Source organism: Macaca fascicularis, chromosome 7 (assembly GCF_037993035.2).
Source record: "Macaca fascicularis isolate 582-1 chromosome 7, T2T-MFA8v1.1".
In the NCBI taxonomy this organism is placed as follows: domain Eukaryota; kingdom Metazoa; phylum Chordata; class Mammalia; order Primates; family Cercopithecidae; genus Macaca; species Macaca fascicularis.
The window spans coordinates 130309643-130329825 of record NC_088381.1 but is presented as its reverse complement, the minus strand read 5'-3'; the positions used below and the strand labels follow the sequence as shown (position 1 = coordinate 130329825).

Below are 20183 nucleotides of genomic sequence, written 5' to 3'. Positions count from 1 at the left end.
TTGTTGGAGAATACAAATAATCCGACAAGCTCAAAGAGCTTCTTAACACTTGGTGATATTGATGTTCCTCCAGTGTTAAAAAACACATTAAATAGTAAACTAATTTTGGTTATGAATTTTACTATTGAAGAAGATACACTGCTTATATACACCACTAAATCTAACAGAAAAACTAGCTCATTTCATTTTGGCTAAAATGGATGACACTTTCAAAACTGTCCGCACTATTTTTATTAATTATATACAATTCATACCCTTGTTGGATCTGAAGATCCTAAAATAATCTACTTACTTACATGTTAGTGACTGAAAAAAGTAATGTACCTTATAAATGCTTATTTGAAGATCGGGTGGACTTTGCAGAGGAAAATAGGTTTCAATTAAATCCCGAAACCATGACAGATTTAGAATTAGGTGTAATCAATTCTTCTAAAAGTGAATTTCAAGATGTTACAAATGAAGTTTTTTTCCATTTAGACCCAATGCCTTTGGTGGGAAATTCAGATGAGTCAATTGGCTATGCAACATGGCAACAATGAAAACTTCAGTTTAAAATGTGTTATTGCCTTCATGGGCATTTCTTCCAGCTAATGACATTCCAAAAGCTTTTACTTAAAGCCACATTTACCTCAAGAAGCCAGTGAAGTTACTTTCTGTTTCAAAAGCAGTTATGTGCACAGCAGGGTAAGAAGACACCTAGTATTTCTGTTTGATCACCGGAATTGTTTTTTGCCAAATCTGTAATCTGTATGAGTGCATGTGAAATATGTTATCATTAACTGTGGTCACCACACAGTGCAATAGATCATTAAAACTTATTTCTTCAGTCTTACTGAAACTTTATATCCTTTGACCAACACTTTTGTTTTCTCCATCCCTCCCTTTTTCCCCCTAGCCTCTGCTATCACCTTTCTACTGTCTCTATGAAATTCTTTTTAAGACTCCACATGTGAGTGAGATCATACAGTATTTGTCTTTCTTTGTCTGGTTTATTTCACTTAACATAAGGTCCATCTATGTTGTCACTAATGATAGAATTTCCTAAGGCTGAATATTATTTCATTGTGTATATAGACTACATTTTCTTTATCCATTATTCCACTGAGGGATACTTAGTTGCTTCTACATCTTAGTTATTGTGAATAATGCTAATTATTCCCAATAATTCCTTTGGATATATACCCAAAAGTGGGATTGCTGGATCATATAGTATTTCTATATTTAGTTTATTGAGGAAATTTAATACTATTCTCCAAAATGGCTGTACTAATTTACATTCCCACCAACAGTGCACAAGGGTTCCTTTTCTCCCACATCCTTGCCAATACTTGTTATCACTCCTTTTTTTAATAAGAGTGATTCTAACAAGTGTGACATGATATTTCATTGTGGTTTTAATGCACATTTTCCTGATTGGAGATATTGAGCATTTTTTTTCATATATATGTTGGCTATTTATGTAGCTTCTTTTAAGAATTATTTGCTCAGATCCTTTGCTCATATTTTAATGAAGTTATTTGTTTTCTTGCTATTGAGTTGAGTTCCTTATATATTCTGGCTATTAGCCCATTTTTAGATGCATCATTTGCAAATATTTCCTCCTAATTATTTTCACACTCTGTTTATTGTTTCCTTTGCTGTACAGAATCTTTCTAGTTTGGTGCAATCTAATTTGTGTACTTTTTGCATTTTTGTCTGTGCTTTTGGAGTCTTACCGGAAAAAATTCATTGCCCAGACCAGTGCCATGGAACTTCTCCCCTCTGTTTTCTTCTGAGAAAATTAGTTTCAGGACTTATGTTTAAGGCATCTATTTTCAGATAATTTTTGCATATGGCATAAGATAAAAGTTTAATTGCACTCTCCTGCATGTGGATATTCAGTTTGGCCAACACTGTTTATTAAAGACTGTCCTATCCCAGTTGTTCTTGGCACCTTTGTTGAAAATCAGCTGACCATAAATACTTGAGTTAATTTCTAGGCTGTCTATCCTGTGCTGTTGGCTGATATATCTGTTTTTCTGGCAGTACTATGCTCTTTTGATTGCAATAGCCTCCATAATATATTTTGAAACCAGGAAGTATGAGGTCTCCAGCCTTGTTTTTGCTTAAGATTGCTTTGCATATTTGGTGTCTTGCAGTTCTATATGAATTTTAGAATTTTTTTCTTGAAAAATGACATTGGAATTTTGGTGGAGATTGAATTGAATCTGTAGATCATTTTGTGCCATATGGGCATTTTAACAGAATTAATTCTTCTAGTCAATAAACACAGGATATCCCTCCATTTGTTTGTGTCTTCTTCAGTTTCTTTTATCAGTGTTTTATAGTTTTGAGCATAGAGGTCTTTCATGTCCTGGATAAATTTATTTCCAAGTATTTTTATTTTTTTGTTACCATTGTAAATCAGACTGTTTTCTCAATTTCTCTTCCAGATAGTTTGCTGTTAGTGTATAGAAATGCTAGTGGTTTTGTATGTTGATTTGGCGTCCTGAATTTTTACTGAATTCATTTATTATTTCTAACTAATATACTTCCTGGATTGGGATTCCTCCTTTTTTTTTTTTTTTTTTTCCTTTTTCTTAATTGAGGCAGAGTCTTGCTCTGTCTCCCAGGCTGGAGTGCAGTGGCGTGATCTTGGCTCACTACAACCTCTACCTCAGCTTCTGGAGTAGCTGGGATTACAAGCACCTGCCACCATGCCCTGCTAATTTTTGTATTTTTAGTAGAGACAGGGTTTTACCATGTTGGCCAGGCTAGTCTCAAATTCCTGACCTCAAGTGGTCTGCCCACCTCAGCCTCCCAAGTGCTGAGATAACAGGCATGAACCACCGTCCCCGGCCTGAATTGGGATTTCTATTTGCTTCTCCTAATTTAGGAAGTTTTCTGCCATTATTTCTTTCTCTTTTCCTTCTGCTGCACTAATAATGGATAATATTCTGCTTGCTGGTGCCACATAAGTTTCCAGGCTGTCTTCACTCTTTTTTTACTTTTCTCCTCAAGCACAGAGATTAAGAGCCAGGTGCTCCAGCAGGGACTGTACAATTTGGGCATTGTGTATGTAGTACAAACCTCTCCTTGGGAAAAATCTGGGGGTTCCTTCCCAAGCATAAGATTCTGTGCTCAGAATGGAGTTAGTGAGTGTATCTCCACTTTTCTTAAGTGTTTTAATTTGGATAATTTTTCATTTGTCCATTGTATGGGAGTTTCTCTAGGAGAGAATTGATCAGTATGCAGGAGTTTACTTGGTGTGTCTTAGGAGGCTGCTGAATATCCCACCTCCCAATTTCTCCATTTTGCTGATGTCCTTCATGTCTGATAATTTTTGATGACATTTATTGTGAATTTTACTTCTTTGGGCATTGCATGTTTTTGTGTTCCTATAACTTTTCTTGAGCTTTGTTCTATAATGTACTTAAGTAACTTGTGAACATTTTGATCTTTTCAGCCTTAGAGACTTGTTAGGTTGAAACCACAGCATTATTTCATCTAGAGCTAATTATTACCAGTACTGAGGCAAGATACTTCTGACTGCTTCACCTAATGGCCTATAAAATGTGATACTTTCCTGACTGGCTCCATAAATAGAAACTATTCATGGTTTTTCTGATTAGAAAAACCACATTCTGTTGCCGTTAATCTTTTCATTTGGTTATTTCCAAGTGTCAGGCAATTTCCTTATCTGAATATACTAATCAATACTCAGATGAAAAATTGAGGGTGACCTTCAGATCTCTGTACTGCTTTTCCTTTCTGGTGGTCTTCCCTGTGAGCTGTAGCTGATTTTGTTTTCTTGATTCTCAGCTCCACTTTAATTCAAGTTCTTTAGGTAAAGTGACCAACTATTCCTGTTATCATGGGATTTGGGTAGAAGGGGATTGTCAGATTCAGAACTTTGACTTTTCAGATGGAAAAGTCCAGACAAACTGGAACCAGCTGGTCATCTTACTGCCAAACTCTGCCTTGGTTCTGCCTCCTTTTGGTGGTGCAGTCTTGGAAACTCTCTCAAAACTGTCAACTGGAGGAATTATAGGGCTCAACTACTTGTTTCCAGTGTCTTAGGAATCACTGTTCTTCATTGCTTGATAACCAGCATCTTAAACCATTGTCTCATATATGTTGTCTGCCTATTATATTTTCCCCCTTTAATTATATGAAGGGGGATGATGAATCTTACTCCATTTTGGCTGGAGAAAATAATGCTCATTCTATTTTGATTATTCTTTCCTACCGCTTTCCTGTAAGTGCTCTAATCAAAGTTACCAGCCAGCTGTATACTTCAAAATCCAGTGGTCAGTTCTCAGGTGCCATTTTACTTTACCAAATAGCCACAGTTAATGTTTGCTTACTAATTTTCTTTAAAACACCTTTTTTCACTTGGCTACCAGGATATAATTTTCATATTTTCCTTTTAACAAGTAAGTCTTTCTTAGTTCCCTTTGCTGGAATTGCCTCATGTTCTCAGTCTCTAAATGTTAGTGACATCTTTTCTTGTCACTTTATACTCATTCCCCAGGTGATTTCACCAGATGCACGGTTTTATGTATTTTATGTATTTTTGTATACTAACTCCTAATTTATAACTATAGCTCTCCAAAGCTGTATACTCAGCTGCCTACTCAAATTTTACACATGGAGAAGGCATCTGACACTCAATATTTCCAAAACTGAATTCTAAATTTCCCCTAGTCTCTGAACCTGCTGCTTTCAGATCCATGTTTCTTAGTAAACTGCAATTCTGTTCTTTTGATTGCTTATGCTAAACCACAGCATCATCTTTGACTATTTTTTTTCTATATACCTGATACATCAGCAAATCTACTCAGTTTATTTTCTTGCCTTTCACCTACTTCCATCCTAATTCAAGTCATTCTCTCTCACTTGGATTACTGCAAGAGCCAGTCTCTCTGCTCCTTTACTCCTGAACTCCTACAACATATTTTTCAAATGTTCTCTAAATTATTAGTTTCAAAATGTGAACTAGATTGTGTTACTTCTTTGCATAAAATGCTGCAGTGCTTCCTTTCCCACTTCAATTAAGATACAGTCTTTGCTTTGACCTTTAAGGAACTACAGGACATGACATAACCAAATGGAACTAGGGCTACCACCATTCTCTTTAGTCAATATACAATTACCTCTTTTGTTTCAAACTCGAAAACCCCACTCCTATCTTCAGATCTTTCACAACTAGAAATTGCTGTTTTCTGCCCAGGGCACAAACATAATGGAATGAGATGGCTCACCACATTACTTCCTCGAGGTCTCAGCTCAAATGTTACCTTATCAGAGAGATTTTCTCTGACTACTTTCGCGACCACAGCATCTTTCATCTCCTTCTATTATACTACATTTTCTTCATAGCACATGTCACTATCTGATATGTTCAATATACATTAATTTATTTGCCAATTGCACTGGACTGGAAGTTGAAGAGCGCAGGAATTTATTTGCAGATACATTCCTAGTGCTGGCAGTATTTGTTGAGTGAATGAATGAAATTCTAGTTAAAAACCTTTTTTCTTTTTGAGACCAGGATTTTTTTTTCATATTTTTCTGCTTTTATTTTAGGTTCAGAGGGTACATGTGCATGTTTGTCATATGGATAAGTTGCATATTGCAGGGGTTTGGTGAACAAATTATTTTTTCATCACCCAGGTAATGACCATAGTATCTGATAGGCAGTTTCTCCATCCTTGCCCTCAAGTAAGCCCCAGTGTTTATTGTTCCCTTCTTCATACCCATTTGTACTCAATGTTTAACTCCCACCTAAAGAAAGAACATGCAGTATTTGGTTTCCTGCTCCTGTGTTAATTTGCTTAGTATTATGTATGCCCTCTAGCTCCATCCATGTTGCTGCAAAACACATGATTTTGTTATTTTTTTATGGCTGCATAGTATTCCATGGTGTGTGTGTGTATATATATATATATATACACACATATATATATATATACACACACACACATATATATATATATATATACACACACACACATACACACACATATATATATATACCATATTCGCTTTTTCCAGTTCACCACTGCTGGCATCTAGGTTGATTCCATGTCCTTGATATTGTGAAGAGTGTGGTGATTCACATACACATGCGTGTGTCTTTGTGGTACAAAAATTTATACTCCTTTGGTTATATACCCAATAATGGGATTGCTGGGTTGAATGTTAGCTGTGCTTTAAGTTTTTTGAGAAATCTCCAAACTGCTTTCCACAGTGGCTAACCTACTTTACATTCCCAGTAGCAGTGTATAAGCATTCCATTTTATCTGCAGCCTCATCAGCATCTGTTATTTTTTCACTTATTACTAGATTTGCATTTCTCTAATGATTAGTGATGTTGAACACTTATTTTTATATGCTTATTGGACACGTGTATGTCTTCTTTTGGGAAGTGTCTGTTCATGTCATTTGCCCATTTTTTAATGAGGTTGTTTGCTTATTGAGTTGACTTCCATATAGATGCTGAATATTAGACCTCTGTCTGATGTATAGTGTTTCAAATTTTTCTCACATTCTGTAGTTTGTCTGTCTATTCTGTTGGTAGTTTCTTTTGCTGTGCAAAAACTCTTTAATTAGGTCCGACTTGTCAACTTTTGTTTTTGTTGCAATTGCTTTTGGTGTCATAAAATTTTTGCCAGGGCCTCTGTCCAGAATGGTATTTTCTAAGTATTCCTGTAGGGGTTTTTTTTTTAAATAGTTTTAGATGCTATATTTAAGTCTTTAATCCATCTTGAGTTGATTTTTGTATATGATAAAAGGAAGGAGTTCAGTTTCTGTCTTCTGCATATGGGTAGCCAGTTACCCAGCACCATTTATCAAATAGGGAATGAACTCCCTATTCTGTTCCATTGGTCTATGTGTCTATTTCTGTAACAGTACCGTGCTGTTTTGGTTACTGTAGCTGTGCAGTATAGTTTGAAGTTGGGTACTGTGATTAGGATTGCTTTGGTTATTCAGGCTCTTGTTTGGTACCATATGAATTTTAAAATTGTTTTTTCTAATTCTGTGAGAAATGCCATTGGTAGGAATAGCATTGAATGTATAAATTGCTTTGGGGAGTATGGCCATTTTAACAATATTGATTCTTCCTGTCCATGAGCATGAAATGTTTTTTTGGTTTGTTTTTGTTTTTCATTTGTTTGACATCTTAAAGACATTTCTGACCCACAATCTTAAACAGTGTGGCTGCTACCACATGATCCCTGATTACCAAGTACGTTTTCCTGTCCTATGTAGAGGCATTCTTCTGTGCCTCTCTTTAATACTCCTGAAAGATATCAATTAGTTAAGCTTTATGTGTGCATGTCTTTTATTGTTTGTTGGAACATTAAAAGAATCACAACACAGAAGAGCTTTCTTCTCTTGATCTTAAGAAAAGGCTTCTTCCAAATGAGTAGACAACTGAGTTTCCAAAGGAGGAAGAAGAATGTTATTTTCAGCTATTTCCTAATGTTTTGATTAGGACAAAATGGTCTTATTCTTTCTGAAAGAGTTTTTCTCCTTGCCACATGATAAAAGCATTCTCTCAATGAGTCACCAAAAAATCATACGTTTTCTCTATTTGGTTTGTAGCAGAAAACATAGCCCTATTACTTTGATTCCATTCCTTTTATCTCCAGAATTTTCTTTCACCTTAGATCTTGTAATCTATGAAGCATTGAGTTTAAATATTTTATTTTATTTTATTTTTGGTTAATAAAAATCTTCTCCCTCGATTTTAGCCTTAAAAGTTTTTACCAAGATAGTATGTTAATAAGAATTTTCTGGCCCAGAAGGGCATGGGTTCTTCTGTTGTAATGGATGATATTTCTTGTATCTCGCATAGAGGTGGTCTCAATAACAATGATCATAAGAGGTGACAGACTCAACAATATGTTGGCTCTTTCACATAACACTGGGAAAATTTTTGGAAAACACTTACAGGACCTTTCTGATGTGGAATCACAAACTAGTGATTCATTCATATGCGAATGTTAGCCCCCAGATGTGGGTGCTCGACATGTCATAGTCCCTAAGGCTGCATGTTTTATTATACCCACTGCTGCTTACAAATATGTATTGCCAACCTGGACCCTGCAGGCATTTGTGTCTGACCCAGAAGACCCACAGAGCTTCAATCACTGCTGCTCTTGGTCTTTCCTCACTAGGCTTCAGATCATTTACCATTTACCTTTATTTTACCCATGACTAGAGTTAATTTCAGGCTGTTGACCATACCTCAGTTAGGAGACTCCATAGCCACTCTCTATAAACGTCAGCTAGAATGCTTCCTTCTAGCATTACAGCAGCTCTTTCTGAACAAAACTTATTTTTAGAAATGCAGCATAGTGATTTTTTTTTTCTAAAAGTAAAGTTTGAATATCTATTTTATTTAGAAGCCTTGGGGACATTATGGCTGAGGAAATACATTCTTCAGCCAAAGGACTTGATCATATTGTCCTTACAGATGACAGTGGGTATTTTGCTAGAGTAAGGATAATAAAATTAGACTTGTCATCCTTGTTTAGGAAACTGAGAAGTAAATGTGTAGCATAACGGTGCTGGCTCAGGCATTTAGATCTGAGCAAAAGGAGCAATAATAAGATTCCATTTTTTAGTAGCAGGTACCATCTGGCCTTAGTGCCTATTCTGGACAAAGTCACTACTCAAGGTCACAGTCTCAAGTCTTTCTTCTATAAATGCCTTGCAATACGTAGTAATTTTAGCATCTGTTTTAGACTTCCACATAGTTATTCTCTTTTGCATCCAAAACTCCCCACTACAAACTGAGTCCTGTTTCAATCTTTGCTGTATCTAACTTACCTTCCAGGAAACATCACTTAAAAAAAAGTCTTGATCCTCCCCTTTACTGTTGACACTGCCTTGATATCGGGACTAATCTGCTGGATGAAAACACAAGGATTTATTGTTAACAAATTTGTTATCAGGCAGGCAAAAATTTCAGGCAAGCTACCTGCTACAGAACTAAGACCTAAGCAGGTTTGGAGCCTCAGTGTGTACCCTTTATTTATACACTTTTTAAAAGTCCCAGAAGTTTAACAATATGCCTTTTGGTCATTGCCATGGCTTGGGTTACTTTCATAACAAAGAAGTCTTTCTATATAAATTCTCAGTTTTCAGAGTGTAAGCTTTTACGTTTATTCATGCTCTCCCACCCCATACTCAGGAACTTATTCAAGTAATATAAAATATGAAAAAGTAGCTGGAGCACAAAGGTAATGCCCAGTTAACAAGTCCCCACACTTTATGTCACACAAAATGTGTTTTTTAGTTCATGCACTGTAAGCAGTGTGTCTTTTAAAGGAATTGTGGCCTCCACTACACTTCAAGCTTTCCACAGGCTCACAAGTTCATGTACTACAATTCTTTGTGCCTGAACATTAGCTCACTAATCACGCCTTCCCTGTGGATGTGTGGACAACAAGGACCCATGTTTATTTTGTCTGTCAATTCTGAACAATGGTATTTTCTACAATAATTTTATGTGAGTCTATATAGTCCAGGCTTTTCTTGAAAAACTGTATTTTATCTTAAGACTTTATAGACACAACAAGTGTAAATAGGTAAGAAAAACTGAACTCTTTATGACAGAATCAACCAGAAACACACTAATAGACAATACAAGCTAATTTCGGATATGCGTATGTAAGTGTCATTGTAGGAGTGCAAATTGCACTCCCTATTTGTATAATCAATAGGGAGTGGGGAGTGTGGGAATTCAGCGTTAACCACAAATTTCCTTTCACTAGTGCATTGATGAATGCCTACATACTGACCGGGTAAGGAAAATTACATTTTTTTCTCATCACCCTGGTTCTGGTATTTCTTTATTTTCCTCTATACTCAGAGAAATTCAAATCAAATTCAAATCAGATTCATAACCTTCTTGCATTAGGAAATATATATCAACTAAGATCGGTCAATCTCTGTCTTCAAGTGCTTATAGTTTAGATGTTTTAAGGACAATTTTAAGAGATCTATTCCTATCTCTGTTTGCTAATGCACAAATATGAACAAATGTACCGATTTCAGGTCATAAATCTCTCTTCTACTTGATATGTTGTATCTTTTTTGTTTTCTGTCATACATTCAGAGGAATTTATAATCCTGCTTCTTTTCAGAAACAGGAAAAACACTAGTGTCAGAGTTGTAAAGAGCAGAAGAGTTACTTTTTTTTATTTTTTTGAGATGGAATCTCGCTCTGTTTCCCAGGCTGGAGTGCATTGGCACGATCTCAGCTCACTGCAACCTCCACCTCCCAGATTCAAGCAATTCCCCTGCCTCAGTCTCTCAGGTAGTTGGGACTAAAGGCACCTGCCACCAATCCTGGCTAATTTTTGTAGTTTTAGTAGAGATGGGTTTTCACCATGTTGGCTAGGCTTGTCTCGAACTCCTGACCTCAGGTGATCCGCCAGCCTCAGCCTCCCAAAGTGCTGGGATTACAGGCATGAGCCACCATGCCTGGCTGAGAGTTACCTTCCTATAAACATTTTTCTTTAAAGCTCTTTACCTTATACTTATTTCTATATATTAATTCATTATTTCCTAAATTCCTTTCCTTCTGCACTTGGCCCCCAACAGCAAGTGGTGGGACCTGGAATATAAAACTGTCAAATTTGTACCTCTAGAGTACTCTACTATTCAACTATTTTGTTGCAGGGATCAGAATCTACCTTCCCAGTATTTGTAGCTTCTTACATTGTTCACACACTGTTATAGCTTAAGAAAGATGCCAGTCTTGCCTAGAAAATCCTGACACTGTGAGAGTCAGGTAATATCCTGGAAAAAAATATTTTAGAAATATGATTAGCTATGATATTACACCTGATCTTCTAGTTTCTTCCTACACTCTCATCACCTTGGAAACCCAGATAACAAGAGATGAGAGGTTTCTAGTACTTATCTAGCCTAAGAGCTTTTGCATCATGTACTGCATCACAATTAACAACCTTGCCAAATAAGCCATAGATAGATTACTGAGTCTCCCAGTGCATGAGTTAAAAACCCCAACTCTCTTATATTTTGTATATTAGAGAAGAGAAACCAGCATTCTTCACTTTTTTCTGTACATTTGTATGCAGGTAACTGGCTCTAAGAATACACAATTTCAGACTCACAAAGAGGCACTCTTAAGTGATAAACTGGAAACAAAGGGAATATTATGTGCTTATTTTATATGTATGACACATAACCTATATACTATTAGGTTTTGAGGAAAGGATGAAATGTCATATCTCTAAGAGAAAATGTAAAAAGCACAAGTTCAAATGTGTCTGCTCCTGTTAAATCTTTCATTCTATTTTAGTATTATTCATCCAATTAGATTTGAATATGCTTTTGTTTCTTTGTAGTACTCATCGCTCTTTATGACTCAAATGCTCATTCTTGGTCCACTTACAGCCTTTCTCAGAGGGAGAAACCCTTTCTAGATAGGTGGTATCTGGTAAGGCTGTCTTGCCAAAGACTCATAAGTGATTGTATAAAAGCAAAATCTGCTTACTTCTCAGGCTAACCTTTTCTACTCTGAGTTTAATAGAATTGACTTCATCCATCTGTATACTAAGACTAAGGCTATACCAGTGATTTTGTGGCTGTGTCAATTATTTTTCAGAAATTTTAACATATCAGAAAAACTCATGACAACAATCATTGTGTACCTCACAAGAACCTCCATTTTTAATCATCTGCCAATGAATAGCTTTAAACACACTATGTTCCTTGCACATCTAAAATTTATGTTCTTTGCAATGAGTCACCTGTTGTCTGTCTCACAGGCACTTTGAGCACTCGTCATGACTGTTCATTGACATTTCTGTGTTGGAATTAATTAAAGTATTGAGGCAAATTTAACTTTTCCACAGTATGGCAAATAGGGACTAAAAATTTGTGAGTAATAAATGTGGACCATCGATCACAGGGCCACACAATATACATTTAACAGATGAACGGCTAACTGTCAAGGTTATAGTCTTACCTTGTTCTGGATAAGAAAAAGGAATGTTCCCATGACAGGAACTGCTAATGAGTAGAGCAGACTGTGTCTCCATAACACAAGCTATTGTTGATTTATGTTCTTGATTTCACAGGGCATTCATTGACACCAAACATTTTTATCAAAATAACAAACACTTGTATCCCATCCTCTATGAAAATGTGTCCAAAAGAGGCTAGCCTACTTTAATAATCAGTTTCTAAAAGAATGTGGAGGTAGGTTCAGGATATTATCTGAAGGATTTATCTCCAACAGATCTATCGAGGGTACTGAGCCCTCCGTGTCTAAATCTGATTTACTGCTTGCTCCTACCTTGAGAGCATTGCCTTGTAATTTTCAGCTGCTCTCATTTTAGCTTTGGCTCCACTTTTCCATATGTCAGATAACTCATAAATCATCCTCCTATCTAAATCTCTATCCATTCTTTTGCTTTCTTAGCCCAATTACCAGCAATTGGTCCTAAGAGGTATAGTAACTGAGAATACCATCTCTTTGTCTGCCTTATATCAACAACCTATACCCAGGCCACTATCCTGGAAAGTATCTCTGACTCTCCTAGAACTTAAAGGAAGAAAGAATCGGAATATTTAAAACCTGGGAATTTGGTTCATTTGTCAGAAGAACATCCCTCAACAGTCTAAGAAGAATAAGCCACATAACCTATTCTATAAGATTTCCAGTTCAAGAAGGAAGTTCTCAGTCAGCCTAACTAGAAAATTAAGTGGGACTCAAGGATTTTACCTAGACTTTAGAGTGGGTTCATCTGATTACACAAAGAAGCCTAAGACAAGATCAAAAACATAAACTTCACAACAGGAGCTTTGTACTTTCTCACTTGAATGAAAGGATGTGAACAATAAATTTTGGCTCTGAGTATTTTTGAGGTACTTTGTCCTGTGGGACTCTCTGGAATTAGAGAAGAATCATAAGCTGATGTGGGGGCCTAGAAGCAATAAGAGAATCCTTCACATGCAGCCTAAAGGCAAATAAATGTTCAGCATATCTTGGAATACACAGACCAGACAGGATGAACTTTCACAAGCTGAAGAGAGAGGAGGACAGGAATCTCAGTATCTGTGTGAGCAACCTGATGACCCAAAGGGACCACACAGGTCATACCTTGGAATCTGAAAACGAGAACATTAACTGAATATCAGTTTTGGTAGAAAATGTCTTTGTATTTGTCACTAGTCAGTATTCAACTGCCTAACTACCTTTCAGTCTTTTTTGTTTTGTTTTTAGTTGTCCTTGTAATTATTTTTGCTTTTTAAGAAAAACGTTCAATATCAAAATGAATGCCCTTTGGATTTAATATGTCAAAGACATTATAAATAAAATCATATTGATAAAGCAGGAATAAAGTAGGTCAGCACCAAGGTAGCTTTTAACAATAGTTTGAGAGGAGAGGATTCTAGGAAGATGGTGGAGTAGGAACCTCTAGGAATACATTGCCCCATTTAGACAACAATTGCACTGGCAGAATCTGTCTGATGTATTTGGGAACTCTAGAGTCTGCTGAAGGCTTGAAACTTCCAGGGGGAGGTCTTAGAAAGTAAATTGTAGTTAATATCTGTTCATTTTCAGCGTTTATCATGGTAACAGACACTCATTCCCGCATCTTAGCCACATGGCAAGCAGCTGTGCTCCTGTGTTCCTGGAACAGTTTGCAAACAGCTTGCTTGAGCGAAGGTGGGTAAAAAGGAACCTGTCTTTGAAATACCTACACTCTGTGCTGTGGTTTCTGATTGCTGCTTCTGCTGACACAGGTGTAGACCGAGATGCTCCTGCATTGTAAATTCCTATCCTAGCTGAAGTGACTTCTAGGAGAGTGAAACAGCTGACACCCTTTTCCACCTACCTTCATTTTTCTTTTTTCCTTTTGGGAGCCAGAAATTGAAGAGAAGGAAATTGAATACAACTGCATATGTGGGGAAAATTAAAAAGTAACCATGCATACCCACAGAAAGGCTCAAAAATGGCCTCCAGAAACAGTGTAAATGACAGCAAACCTAGGATGGGGCAGAATGTGATTTCCAGAGATTTTTAGATTTAAATGTATAGTTTTCAACAAAAAATTCACAAAGCATATGATAGTTTCACTCTGTTTCCCCATGCAAATCTCATCTCTAAGCCTGGTGGAAGGTGACTGAACTGTGGGGGCAGACTTCCCCTTTGCTATTCTCATGATATCTGGCTGTTTGATAAGTGTAGCGCATCACCCCACTCCCAACTCCCTCTCCTCCTTGCTTCTCCTTCCACCATGATTGCAAGTTTCCTGATGTCTCCCCAGCCATGCAGAACTGTAAGTCAATTAAACCTTCTTTTCTTTATTATTTACCCAGTCTCAGGTAGTTCTTTACAGCAGTGTGAAAATGAACTAATATACAAAATTGGTACCAAGAGAGTGGGACACTGCTATAAAGATAAAATGTGGAAGCAACTTTGGATCAGTTTGGAGGGCTCATAAGAAGACAGAAAGATGAGGGAAAGTTAGAAACTTCTAGAGATTTGTTGAATGGTTTTGACTAACAGGCTGATAGTGATATGGAAAATGAAGTCCAGTCTGAGGAGGTCCCAAATGGAGATGAGCAACTTTGGGAACTGGAATAAAGGTCACCCTTGCTATATACCTTAGCAGCATTTTGCCCCTGCCCTAGTATCTGTGGAACTTTGAACTTGATGATTTTGGGTATTTGACAGAAGAAATTTCCAAGCAGCAAAGCATTCAAGAGGTAACCTGGCTTTCTCTAAAAGTGTACGCTCATATGTGTTCACAAGAGAGGGTTTGACATTTGAACTTACATTTAAAAGGGGTGCAGAGCATAAGATTTGAAATTTTGCAGACCATGTGGTAGAAAGGGAAAAACCCATTTTCTAAGAAGAAATTCAAGCTGGCTGCAGAAATTTGCATATGTAATGAGCCAAATGTTAATAACCAAGACAATGGAAAAAATGTCTCCAGGGCATTTCAGAAAGTTTCTTGGCAGCCCCTCCCACACAGGCCTCAAGGTCTAGGAGGAAAAAATGGTTCTGTGGGCTTGGCCTAGGACCCTGCTGCTCCAGTTCCAGCCATGGCTAAAAGGGGCCAATGGACAGTGGACCAGGACTTCAGAGGGTGTAAGCCCCAAGCCCTGGCAGGTTAGTTGTGCGGTGCATCCTACAGGTACACAGAAGGCAAGAATTAAGGTTTGTGAACCTCTGCCTTGGTTTGAGAGGATGAATGAAAACATGTGAATGTCCAAGCAGAAGTCTGCTGTAGGGGCAGAGCCCTCATAGAGAACCTGTGCTAGGGCAGTGCAGAAGAGAAATTGGGTGTCAGAGTTCTAAAAGAGTCTCCACTGGGACACTGCCTAGTGGAGCTGTGAGAAGAGGGTCACAGTCCTCCAAACCCCAGCATGGTAGATCAACAGCCTGTACTGTATACCTGAAAAAGCCACAGGCACTCAACACCAGCCTCCAGCCTTTGAAAGTACCCATGGGGGCTGTACCCTGCAGAGCCACAGCTGCCCAATGCCTTGGATGTGAGATATGGAGTCAAAGAAGATTATTTTGGAGCTTGAAGATATAATGCCTGCCCTGTGGGATTCTGGACTTGCATGGGGCCTGTAGCCCCTTTGTTTGGGCCAATTTCTCCCATTTGGAATGGGAACATTTACCCAATGCCTGTACCCCCATTGTATCTTGGAAGTAACTAGTTTTTGATTTTACAGGCTCACAGGTGGAAGGGACTTGCCTTGTCTCAGATGAGACTTTGGACTTAGGTAATGCTGGAATGAGGTAAGACTTTGGGGAACTCATGGGAAGGCATGATTGGTTTTGAAATGTGAAAGGAACATGAGATTTGGGAGGGCCAGGGTGGAGTGATATGGTTTGGCTGTGTTCCCAACCAAATCTCATCTCAAATTTATAATCACCACATGTTGGGGGAGTGGCCTGGTGGAAGGTGACTGGGAATGAACTTTCCCCTTGCTGTTCTTGTGCTAGAGTTCTCATGATATCTGGTTGTTTGTTAAGTGTCTGGCACTATCCCTGTCTGCCCCCTCTCTCCTGCTGCCTTGTGAAGTAGGTCCTTGCTTCTCCTTCAACTTCTGCCATGACTGTATATTTCCTGAGGCTTCCTGAGCCATGTGGAACTGTGAGTCAATCAGTTTTAGGTAGTTCTTTATAGCAGTGTGAAAACAGACTAATATAGCATAAATTCACAAAGCATACAAAGAAACAGGAAAGTATGGCCAGTTCAAAGCCAAATAAAAAGATTAAGAGAAACTGTCCCTGAAAGACTTGATGGCAAATATATTAGACAAAGACTATATATATATAAAATATATACACATATATAATACATATACATATATATTTGCCAAAAAATAAAATACACACTGATGTATCATAGATGTATACAGTGTAGAATTAGTGAATCAAGCTAATTAACATAACTATTACCTTAGATATTTGTCATCTATTTCTAACAAACTTTGTACCATGTGACCAACATTTCTGCAGTCCCTAAAGTGAGTCATTTGTAGACACAATATAATTGAATCATGTGTTTTTATCCATTCTGCTAATCTCTGTTTTGATGGGAGTGTTTAATCCTTTTACATTTAAAGTAATTACTGGTGAGGGACTAACTTGTATCATTTTGCTCTTTGTTTTCCACATGCTTTATAGTCTTTCCCTCTGATTTCTTGCCTTTCTATATTCTATTCCATTTAGTTTGTTTTGTAGTAATATACTTAAATTCCTTACTCATTTTCTTTGGGGCATATTTTACATCTATTTTCTTTGTGGTTACCATGAAGATGGGTTTATACTAACCTAACTTTAAAACATACAAATCCTCTGCTCCTTTATAGCTGTGTCCCCATCCCTTTTAGTTGATGTCACAAAACTACATGTTTATACATTGGGTGCACAGAAACAGACTATTAAGTTTTAAGTTATATAAAACCAAATCTGGCATTGCAAACAAAAGTTACAGTAATACTAGATTTTAGACTAATAATCATTCTAAAAAATTTATTCATTTAAACAATCATCTAGAAAACAAAAGTGGAGTTATAAGCTCCTGGTACAATAATGCTACCCTCTATAATTATCCATATTTACCTTTATTGAGAATTTTATTTGTTCATATAGCCTTAAGTTACCATCTAGTGCCTTTTCATTTAACTCTAAGGACTCCTTAGAACATTCTTATTGCAGGGTAGGTCTAATGAAAACCAATTTCCTCAGATTTTGTTTATTTCTGAATGCGATCTCCCTCACTTTTAAAGGACAGTTTTGGCAGATGCAAAGTTTCTGATGAGAAACCTGCTGATAATCTTATTGAGAATATCTTGTATGTGATAAATTGCTTCCTTCTTGCTACTTTCAAGATTCTCTTTTTGTTTTGTCTTTCAAAAGTTGGATTATAATGTATCTTGGTGTGAGTCAACCTAGACAATGCCATTCGGAACATAGGCATGGGCAAGGACTTCATGTCTAAAACAACAAAAGCAATGGCAACAAAAGCCAAAATTGACAAATGGGATATAATTAAACTAAAGAGCTTCTGCATAGAAAAGAAACTACCATCAGAGTGAACAGGCAACCTACAGAATGGGAAAAAATTTTTGCAATCTACCCATCTGACAAAGGGCTAATATCCAGAATCTACAAAGAACTTAAACAAATTTACAAGAAAAAAATCAAACAACTCCATCAAAAAGGGGGCAAAGGATATGAACAGACATTTCTCAAAAGAAGGCACTTATGCAACGAACAGACACATGAAAAAATGCTCATCATCACTGGCCATCAGAGAAATGCCAATCAAAACCACAATGAGATACCATCTCACACCAGTTAGAATGACAATCATTAAAAAGTCAGGAAACAACAGGTGCTGGAGAGGATGTGGAGAAATAGGAACACTTTTACACTGTTGGTGGGACTGTAAACTAGTGCAACCATTGTGGAAGACAGTGTGGCGATTCCTCAAGGATCTAGAACTAGAAATACCATTTAACCCAGCCATCTGCCGTTACTGGGTATATGCCCAAAGGATTATAAATCATGCTGCTATAAAGACACATTCACATATATGTTTATTGGGGCAGTATGCACAATAACAAAGACTTGGAACCAATGCAAATGTCCAGCAATGACAGACTGGATTAAGAAAATGTGGCACATATACACCATGGAATACTATGCCGCCATAAAAATGGATGAGTTAATGTCCTTTGTAGGGACATGGAGGAAACTGGAAACCATCATTCTGAGCAAACTATCGCAAGGACAGAAAACCAAACACCACATGTTCTCACTCATAGATGGGAAATGAACAATGAGAACACTTGGACACAGGGTGGGGAACATCACACACCGGGACCTGTCATGGGGTAGGGGACTAGGGGAGGGATAGCATTCCACTGAGGGGTATATATCTTAAAGTCTCTGAGAGGTCCGCATGGGGATGAATACAAGAAGGTGCACTGCATTGTTGTTTGTGGTACCAGTGAGTCTGAGGCAAGTGAAATGTGAATGCATACCATGGAGTACTGTGTAGTCATTAACAGCAACAGACTAAACACACACATAGTGATATGAATGGGCCCCAAAACCACATTATGCTGATTGTACAAGAAAACTAGAGAAACCTATAATATACTCTTTCTGTGAACTAAATACATGCATGCATGTCACAATATGTGAAAAATTTGTGCAAATACACATACACATTAAATATGTTAGAATATTTGTAGTAAGGAAGGAGGAGAAAGGAAGTGAGTCATGAGGATAAGAGGGAATAAACAAATAAAACAAGAGAGGGGTCTTGCACAGACCAATGATAATGACCCATTAACGAGCCTGTAAGAATGAATAGCTCAAACTTCTGTATCTGAGTTTACAAATAAATAATAAATAAAATATGTTTTTGTCCTATTTTAAAAAAAGAAAAACAATAAAACAAGCTTACTTCTTTGACTAGATCAACAAAATTTGCAAATCTTTATCTAGATGTCTAAAAAAAAAAGACTAAAATTACTAAAATTGAGAATTAAAGTGGAGCCATTTCTTCCAGTTCTACAGAAATAAAAAGGGCTATATCATAAAAATTTTATGTTTACAAATTGAATAACCTAGATGAAATGGGCAAATTTCTAGAAACACAAAACTTGCCAAGACTAGATGCTGACAGGGATGCAGTGAACAGGAAACTCTTCTACACTGCTTGTGGGAATGTAAACTAGTACAGCCACTATGGAAAACAGTGTGGAGATTCCTTAAAGAACTAAAAATACAACTACCATTGGATCCAGCAATCCCACTACTGGGTATCTACCCAGAGGAAAAGAAGTCATTACTCGAAAAAGATACTTGCACACGCATGTTTACAGCAGCACAACTGCAAAACTGTGGAACCAATTCAAATGCCCTTCAATCAACGAGTGGTTAAACTGTGACATATATATATATACACACACACACGTGCGTGTATATATGTGTGTGTATATATATATTATGTAATACTACACAGCCATAAAAAGAAATTAATTAACAGCATTCACCGTGACCTGGATGAGACTGGAGATGATTATTCTAAGTGAAGTAACTCAGGAATGGAAAACCAAACATCATATGTTTTCACTGATGTGTGGGAGGTAAGCTATGAGGACGCCAAGGCAGAAACAATGATACAATGGATGTTGGGGAATTGGGAGGGAAAAGTGGGAGAGGGGCAAGGAATAAAAGACTACAAATATGGTGCAGACCAAAATCTTACAAATCATGTAACCAAATACCACCTGTACCCCAATAACGTATGGAAAAATAAAGTTTCAGTAGACCTATAATTGAAATCTCCTGACAGTAAAAAAAAAAAAAAAAACAAACCTTAATATCAATCCTTTTAAACCAGGTCGGGTGTGGTGGCTCACACCTGAAATCCCTGCACTTTGAGAAGCTGAGGCAGGAGGATTGCTTGAGCCCAGGAGTTCAAGACCAGCCTGGGCAACATGGTAAGACCCTCTCTCTACAAAAAATACGAAAATAGCTGGCAGTGGTGGTGCATGCCGGTAGTCCCAGCCACTCCGGAGGCTGAGGTAAGAGGATCACTTGAGGCTGCAGTGAGCTGTGATCGTGCCATTGCACTCCAGCCTGGGTGACAGAGTGAGACCCTATTTCA

General features: G+C 37.4%; 1 long non-coding RNA gene across 1 annotated transcript in view; it reads right to left on the bottom strand.

The window, feature by feature from the left end:
- LOC135971668 (uncharacterized) overlaps positions 1-8901 on the bottom strand; it is a 58890-nt gene extending 49989 nt beyond the window's left edge. The window contains exon 1 of the long non-coding RNA XR_010587919.1: positions 8821-8901. This is a non-coding gene — a long non-coding RNA (uncharacterized lncRNA). The remainder of the gene's footprint in view (positions 1-8820) is intronic.
- Positions 8902-20183: the final 11282 nt, after the last annotated feature.